Genomic DNA, 9,881 nt, shown 5'->3' on the forward strand with positions numbered 1-9,881 from the left:
ACTGCGCTGACTCAGGTCCAGCGTTCACCAATGCACAGAATCGGGTCCAGCGTTCACCACTGCGCAGACTCTGGTCCAGCGTTCACCACTGTGCAGACTCGGGTCCAGCGTTCACCACTGCGCAGACTCGGGTCCAGCGTTCACCACTGCCCAGACTCAGATTCAGCATTCACCACTGCGCAGACTCGTGTCCAGCGTTCATCACTGCGCAGACTCGGGTCCAGCATTCATCACTGCCCAGACTCGGATCCAGCGTTTACTACTGCGCAGGCTCGGGTCCAGCGTTCACCACTGCGCAGACTCGGATCCAGCGTTCATCACTGCCCAGACTCTGGTCCAGCGTTCACCATTGCGCTGACTCGGGTCCAGCGTTCACACTGCGCAGACTCAGAACCAGCGTTCACTACTGCGCAGACTCGGGTCCAGAGTTCATCACTGCGCTGACTCGGGTCCAGCGTTCACCACTGCGCTGACTCGGGTCCAGCGTTCACCATTGCGCTGACTCGGGTCCAGCGTTCACCACTGCGCTGACTCGGGTCCAGCGTTCACCACTGCGCAGACTCGGGTCCAGCGTTCATCACTGCGCAGACTCGGCTCCAGCGTTCACCACTGCGCTGATTCGGGTCCAGCGTTCACCACTGCACAGACTCGGGTCCAGCATTCATCACTGCGCAGACTCGGGTCCAGCGTCCATCACCGCGCAGACTCGGGTCCAGCGTTCACCACTGTGCAGAGTCGGATCCAGCGTTCACCACTGCGCAGACTTAATATTAAACAACTCCACAAACACCATTACCAGCCTCACTTATTACTAACCAGATTGACTTTATTTCTGGCAGACGTCTACAAAGGTGTTATTGAGAATTTACAAAGGTTTGACTCTTTCATTTGAAGTCACCATAATGGTGATTAGTGTTTCCATTCCTTGGGCTCTTTATTATTATATTATTATATATTTGGTTCGTTTTAGCTGCTGTGAAAGTGTGTTTGTTAAAAATGTGCAATAACAAAGAAAGCTTAAATGACATTACATCAGGTGATGATGGTTACCTGTTGATGGTTTTAAAATAATCGTGAAATAGCCTTGAATATACACTGAAGTTATTTGAATCTAACAACTGCATTGGGTCATTAATACATTTACATTACAAACCCTGTGTTATTGCAGCATGAGATCCAACAGGATTATAACAATCAGTTAAATGATTTTAACACACATGTGCACAAAAAGTAAATCTATGATGAAACATTCAGCACAAGAATCTCAACAATGGTGAGAATTAACAAAATATTCAGATAATCAGATCAACTCTGAAGATAACAAAAAAGCTACTAAACGTCACAACAAAAACAAAAGTGAAAAATAAAAGTATATATTTAGAATTAAACTAAACAATAGGACAATTCAGCTGTACAGTTATTCATGCTGCAATGCATGCTGGGAGTTTTGTACTATGCTGCTACCCAGCATGCATTGCAGCAAGGTACTTTTGATTGTCACCATTGTTGAGATTCATACGCTGAATATTGATGTCTGTGTGTGTTTGCATGTCATTGTAGATGATTTTTTGTACTCATGTTTGATCTCGTCTTTGTACTGATTGTCATAATACTGTTGGATCTCATACTGTAGAGTTTTTAATGGAGATGCGCGGATGGGCTATTATTTCATACGCAAACGCATCACAAAACTCATCATCCGTCCGCCATTCATCCGCACCAACGTTTTTGACCAACTTTCAAAACCGCACCCGCCCGCCATCTGCTGATACAAGGCGCTGCTGATGACAGCCGCAAGACTAGAAACCGCCCGCCACCCGCCAAATTTAATTAAAATATTTTTTTTCGTCACGTCATCCGCCCGATCCGCGGTTTATCCGCGGAGTCCGCGGCTATAACCGCCAATCGCGCATCTCTAGTTTGTAATTAAACAAATGAATGGCACAAAAGAATCAAGTGATTCAAATGACATCAGGCTACTACATGATGATTTTAAAACCATCAATAGGTAACCACCATCACCTGATCTCAGTTTGTTTTAGCAAGGTAATATGATGCCATAAAGAATTGCATACGTAAGATTTGTGAAAGTGTATGTACTGTAAGACTACAAGCGTAAATAAAATTTGCATGTGCAAGAGAAGATTTAAAGGTGTAAATCGCCTTTCAAGCATTTTTCTGTCATTCATAAGTGTAATTCATGTAATGTGAAAGTGCAGCTTAATGCTAATGCAAAAATAAATGTGATCTGTATTCTTCTGATTTCTATTTTTCCGCTTTTACACTTTTGGCACAATTTTTTTTTCCGAATTTCCTCACAAATTACCGCACAAATACGGAAAAAAGCTCTGCAAGCCTGTGAACAACATTTTGCAAGCAAAAACAGAGTCAGGGACTGCAAAACAGATTGATCGCGTAAAATCAAGCTGTGTATAAAAAATTTAACTGTTGCAAATGTCTAAATGACTTGTGAACATGAGGCAAAAAAGTTCTGAAATAACCCGATTTGTACAGTTGCCTCTTACTTACAGTTTTGGCATGATACATTGAGTTTTGCAAGCCCGAAGAGGAGGGCGGATCCACCTTCTTCATGTAGCCAATCAAATGAGCTTTTCTCTGACTCTTGTTTTACTCTTATCTGATTGGTTCAATAACCAATGACACATCATCATTTGGCCCAGCATTGTAGAAGAGATCAGCTGATCAGAGCACTACATGATGATCATATCGTTGTCATCATCATCATCATCATCATCATCATCAAGCAGCTGACATCATCTGAGCAAATTTTCTGATATTGTTCTTGCCGTAACAAACAGTGACAGCAGCCAGAGAAAAGCTAACATTATAACATTGAGTCAAACTGCCCAAGTGAAGCAAACAACGATTTTCCATAATGGTGACATCAAACCAAACTATTATTTTCAATAATTCAACATCTGTTAATCACAATAAGGACTTTTGTACACATACGACAGAAGTAAATCTGGTTTGTAATAAGTGAGGCTGGTAATGCTGGTTGTGCAGTTGTTTAATGACGTTGGAGCTGACATCAAGCAAATGTTTAGACATCAACTCAATTTTCATTTTTAACCAAAATTTCAATCCAAAAGTCCACGTCCATTAACATTTCTAGCTGGGATGAGTTCACATTGTGGCCGAAGTGAGAGCGCTGTGAGTTACACTTTTGACTCACTGTGACCTCAAATTGTGATCATATGGAGAGATAAATGAGATCAACGTGTTGACTGGGATATCTTTTTTAAGTCAGTTACATAAAAAGGTATTGATCTACTTTGAATCTTAAAATGAAAGACTGATTAGCCCTAACTAACTTCTAGTTAATTAGCCTGTTTCTTAAGACACCGTTTTAACTCAGTGGCTTTGCTAATGCAAATGGCCACTGAACTGGTGGGGTGGGGTTTGGGCCATATATCCTTTACTCAATTTGATTATATGTAAGTGTGAACAAAGCGTAATGAGTGTCGAACACTGGACGAGAACAGCCATGTCTTTAAAATTAATATATAATGTTTAATTACGGTGGCAGTATTATGTTCAATATTCTGCTGCGCCATTCGCATACAATTCAATTTAACTACCATTTGCAAAACAAATTCACAAATTCATAGTTTCAGGAGCCTAGTTTCAGGAGCCGTCTCAGTTTTACTGCAGGGAACTCTAGAGGGAGAGATATAAGGCGAGACGAGATAGACACTTGCCAGGAACACAATAACAGTCATTCAGAATACATATGAACTTGTTCTCTAATTAATTTCTCATACAACCAAATTAATCAAGTTACATTTTGCAGATAGAAAATTGTCAGTTTGAACTTTATTCTAGTTCATTTTATTCTGTTCTTCTCAGCATATAGCAGTATGAGACATGCAAAGACAACGGTGTCTGAGGTCATGAAGGTCAACAATGCATTACATGTATACACTTACACATGCATCCTTAGCATGTGTAATTGTTTTTTATTGTCAAAGATAATGTCTTGGAATAACCTAATTTGCGTAAAGAACAGAATACCATAATCAGATGTTGCTAAAGCTATCTGTACTGTTAACCTATCAGAACCTGTAGAAATGACATCTACTAATTATCCATTTGACTATAAGTGTTATAACCTATCAGTGTTTCTGTGTCCCAAGTTAGTTTGAGGCTGGATCCTCTTACTCATTTTTTACGGCCTTCAGAAGTGTGGAGACTGTCAACTGACTGAACTTCAAATTAAACTTTGACTCCTGGTCTTCATTGAGCATATTGGTCTCTTTATGTGGTTTAACTGTAATTCCCCTTCAAGGCGTTCTCTGAAAACTGTCATCCTCGCCTCGGTGCATTACTTGTTTAATCTAACAGTTAACAGATTCTGATTCTGTGAATAATCTGAGAATAAGTCCCTACAACTAGATGGAATAACAATTAGCTCAGCAGTGTGAAAAAACCTGCCCAGTAGATAGCAGTAATGAACCATTGTTGTAAAGCAGGAATTCACAAACTTTTTTGACCACTAATGCCTTTTGATGTAAAATATTCACATTATGAGTCGCTTCATGTTCCCCTGAGATTTTAAGTTATTTCAATAGTTTAAGAACACATTTGCATATTCTCAGTTCTCTGCTCTCAGTTACTCGTTACAGAACATAGAAGTAAAAAAGAAAAGAAAAAAAATCATATTTTAGTAAGGGTATAATTGTTGTTTTAATTTTAAAATAATTGAATTTGCAGTTGTATAATTTAGTCATTTGTTTTTCATAAACTCACAAACCCCAGTAATGGAAACCATATTACTATGATGGACATAGAGAGAGAGGTAATGGTGGGTGAGTGAGAGAGAGAGAGAGAGGTACGGGTAAGTGAGAGAGAGAGAGGGACGAGCTAGAGGTAGTGCTGTGCGAATACGCTACGGCTATCTGCAATCAAATACTATTTTAAATAGGCTTAGTAAAAAAAAAAAATGTAAAAAAATCGAAAATCAATGTCAGCGCTGATATTGTGGCGGGCCACCACAAATAAATGAACGTATCGGAAACCCTGGGGTGATTGCTCTCCTATCAAGCTACATTCCTATCGCGTAAACCCCATCAAGAGAGAAATAATACAAGAAGAGTCTGCATACTTGTTAGAACATGGTTTTGCTGTGCCAAGTTCCAGTTCATGGAGCTCACCCTGTCTGTTGGTGCCTAAATCAGATAGGAAGTTTCGATTCTGCACAGATTACCGCAAGGTAAATTCCATAACGAACCTGATTCCTATCCTTTACCATTGGATTGATGATTGTATTGATAGGGTTGGCGGTGCAAAGTTTGTGACTAAGCTTGACCTGTTAAAGGGTTACTGGCAGGTACATCTCTGTTATCTCTGTTTCTTTAATTTCCTATTATCAATGTAAAGCTGCTTTGAAACAGTCCATATTGTTAAAAGCGCTATAAAGGTGACTTGACTTGACAGAAATCTCTGCCTTTGTTACGCCTGATCACTTTCTGCAATACAAGAGGATGGCTTTCGGGATGCGAAATGTACCCGCCACTTTCCAACGCCTAATGAGGATAGTGCTGGCTGGGTTAGAAAACTGTGAGGCATACCTGGATGACATTGTAATTTATTCATCTGATTGGGAACAGCATCTAACAAGTCTGTATTCCGTTTTTCAAAGACTAAGTGATGCATCTCTTAAATTGCATCTTGCCAAATATGAGTTCGGTAAAGCTGTCGTGACATATCTTGGTAAATGTGTAGGTCAAGGAGAAGTGCGTCCTGTCAATACAAAGGTTGAGTGCATTATTGATTTTCCAGCTCCCAAAACGAACGAGAGTTGCGTCGTTTCTTGGGAATGACAGGATATTACCGTGCTTTTTGGAAGAACTTTGCTGAAATTGCGTCTCCCCTTACTAACTTACTGAGTCAATCTAAAGTTTTTGAATGGACTTCAGAGTGTCAGTCAGCTTTTGATGCGGTTAAAACGTTGCTGTGTAGTGCCCCAGTTCTATCAGCTCCAGGTTTTTTACGACCATTTAAATTGGAAGTGGATGCGAGTGAGGTGGGAGCAGGCGCAGTCCTTATTCAGGAGGATGTTATGAGAATTGATCACCCGGTATGCTATTTTTCATAAATAAATAAAATGTATAAAAGTACACAAATAAACATCCAACTCTGTTCACAAAGAGAAAGAGGCAAATAAAAGGAAGAGAACAAAAGTCGGTAGAGCGGTTATCTCTTCTCCTGCTCATATTTCGCATCTCATACGGACTGTGAGCTGAATGGCATCGTTAACTTTGAGTGATACTGTAAATTTTTGGTTTTCTTTACAGGAAGTTGATGAAAACTGTTTTAAAAACATAAACTACTCGGTCACTATCGTAACCTCAGTTCCCTGAGATAGGGAACGAGTAATGCGTAGTTATACACAGTGGGGAAACTCCTTTTCCTCGATTTACTGAAGCTTTGTGTAAAACGCATTTGCAACTGCACAACTAGCCCATTGAGCATCTGGCTCGCTCATAGGCTGTGCTGCGACAACTACACATCCATTGGCGCGGGCTCATTACACGTCAGAGCCCGCCGAGGGGGGCGTGGCCATAGCCTATAATATTCCCCCGAATTCGCCATTATAGCAGGTTTAACGAAGCGACAACTCTCCAGGCTACTATAGCGCGGCTGGCTATGCAATACTTATTCTCTATCTCAGGGAACTGAGGTTACGATAGTAACCGGTTAGTTCCCTTTCAAACGGTCACTTTGTATTGCCTAGCAATACGCAGTGGGGATGCCATGCAAAACGCCACACTATAAGTAACTGGTTGCCACTGAAACTCAGGACCCCTGAGCTCACGGAACAAGCCAGAAAACCAAGAATATATAACAGACCAGACATCGTCGGGTCTAGAATAGTTTATATGTGTCAGTAACAAACCAACATAGTATACCAATAAAACCAGACACTGTCGGGATTATTAGCATAGGAAAAACAACCGGCCAAGACGGGTTTCATATATGTATGTGATTGTGCACAGTAACACTTTCAGACAAGACCAGACACTGTCGGGTCACATGTTTGTGACCCACGTTGCTTCTCACCGAAGACTCGACAACCGCCTGAAACTTTGGGGGTCTGCGAGCGAATTGGAGCGAGTAGCCTGCTTAATAGTGTTTATGACCCAACTCGACACATCGGGGATGGCTTGCCAGGCTAGCGCCTGTGTGGCTAGGGATTGACACACTGATTGGGACGGGCCACCTAACATGGGGGACCTAATACCCTTAGATTGTGATTTGTGCACATAGTGAGTGTTGGACTTACTATACAGGTTTTTGCCTGGGGGGAAGCCAGTGTTACAACAGGGGAGGGGCCACCTAGACAAGGGGGACCGTGAACCTATGTGTTGTGATTGTGAAACATGCTCTTTTTGTGCTTTATTTATATGTGCGTTTGTTTGTAAAGACGCGCTCACTGCTGCGGGCCTATTTACAAAAATAAAATCCCCAGCCGCCTGAACTGAACAGGGAGCTGTGGGAAATTTTGCAGGTTTTTTTGAGGGTGGTCCGGCTAGCGCGAGACACGAGCCCTCTCTCTTTACCTGTGGTGCTAGGATGACTTCGGTGGCCCAGCATCTAGCACTACGCTTGTCCGTGGGCCCTGGCGCCGGGGCGCGCTTCGCTGGTTTTGGCTACCGGTTGGTATCAGCCGCAGGGCGGGGCTGAGAGACCTGTTTCGCCGGCTTAGCTTGATGCGGTGCAGTCGCAGGCTTCGGCTTGTTTGACGCGGAGCTAGAGCGCTTTGGCAAGAAGTGTCGCATGGCCTGGGACGCCTTCTGTGCCTCCGTGTACCTCTCAGAGAACCCCTTCACCGCCGGGCCGAAGAGGCCGGAGCTGATCTCCCTCGAACACGACCGGTGAAGGCGTCTGAGTTGGGGAATGTGAGGCGCGCGGGGACGTGGCCGGCGTGCGTTCACAAACATCCATGCTCTCCGGTTGGCTTTGGTTGCGGCGCTTCTTCCTCGGCTGAAGTAGGGCTGGAAAGGGAAGCGCGGCTGAAGCGGCGTTGCCTTCTTTTGAGAGAGCTAGCCGCATTCGAAGTACGGAGATCAGCATGCTGTCGCAGACCGAGCATCCGCCTGCAGAGAGTGCATTTTCTGCGTGGTCGACACCCAGGCATGGAATGCAGCTCGTGTGTTCGTCGGCCTTGTGCAGCTTGCATCCGCACGTGGCACAGGAACGAGGGATTTGAATCAACGCCTAGGAGACTCGAACACAGAGAATATTAAAAGGATATAGCGTCGTCGTTGCCGGATAGCCACAGGTGAGACGGCATCAGGAGAAAACGGCTGATGCGTAGTCTGCTGAAAACGATGCTCGCTCAGGCTGAAGGGCTTGTTCAACGGCGAAGGCTCAGTGACAGTCAGAAACGTGAAGTTGTCGCTGAAGGAGTAAAATCTGCTATAATGGCGAATTCGGGGGAATATTATAGGCTATGGCCCCGCCCCCCTCGGCGGGCTCTCGGCGAGCTCATTGGTCGCACGTCAGAGGCGCCCGCGCCTTTGGATGTGCAGTTACCGCAGAACAGCCTATGAGCGAGCCGGACGCTCAATGTGCTAGCTGTGCAGCTGCAAATGCGTTTTACACAAAGCTTCAGTAAATCGAGGAAAAGGAGTTTCCCCACTGCGTATAGCTACGCCCGCACCTCTTCAACCAATCGCTCAGTGACTTGGTCCATTTTCCATGTTTCTTCACTGAACTTTCACTGAACTTCTGAATTTAAAAATGGCTGGCGGTGCAGAAGAACACGCCGGAAATGCGTAGGAGGAAATGAGATCCTACCAAACCGACCAATCACAGATCTAGCGGTCCGCATCGTCACGACGTGTAGTTACATTTTTGAGGAGGTGCGCGTCAGGGTATGGCGAAGGTTACGGCGTATGGTACACATCTGTGCGTATGCTACGCCGTACCTACTACGCCCACCCGATGCAGAAGCATAAATTGGCCTTAAGGGACAATATTTGCTCCCTTTAATTGTTTTTTCCAGTTAATTTTTTACCTTTATAAATACCTTTATAAAATAAATAATGCTTTAAATAAAACAATGTTCAATAAATATGCAATGATGGTAAAAACGAAGTGATACTTTTAAATATTAAATTAATATCGCCAGTAGGTGGCTGTAAGTCACTGTCTTTATGAGTAACTCATCGAGTCATTCATTCATTCATACCTTTAGTAACGAAGCAAGTGGCTGTATTTATGAAAGGGTCATTGTATCTCACGATTCATTCAAAGCCACAGATTCGTTCACGAATCACCGCTGTGTGCTGCAGTTCTGCTGTGGCTTTCGTTGCAAAATAGATTAATAATAGCCTACTTACAATACTTTTTTAAATGTAGTACATCACTTAATGTTACCTTTTTGTTTGTTGAACTGTTTTCGTGTGGATATTCGGGAAACATTGCATTCTTGCTCGTATCAACATTAAAAACAACTCGCACACAGTGTATGTTTTTGTGTCAAAGAGAGTTTTAATCTTAAATATCAATGCAAAGTCTGTCTATATTTGTTCTTAATATTAGTAAGTGTTAAATCCCAACTTTTACAAAGGTATTGTCGAGAACGGCACTAATTTAGTGGATTGGCTGGCTTGCGTGGATGCAGTCAGTTTTGACCGCGAAAGATGAGGAAATTTGATTTCCCCACGTGGCCTACCTCAGTTTGAGAACCAAATAACTAACTTTAGCTGGAAAAAACATTTTTCAAGAGCCACTATAAAACCAAACCAATCTCTGTTACCTTAAATTATATGTTTATCTCTGTAAAGCTGCTTTGAAACAATCTACATTGTTAAAAGCGCTATATAAATGAGGATGACTTGACTTGACAAATC

Source organism: Siphateles boraxobius, unplaced genomic scaffold (assembly GCF_051911475.1).
Source record: "Siphateles boraxobius isolate OS27281-9 unplaced genomic scaffold, OSU_SipBor_1 76, whole genome shotgun sequence".
NCBI lineage: Eukaryota > Metazoa > Chordata > Actinopteri > Cypriniformes > Leuciscidae > Siphateles > Siphateles boraxobius.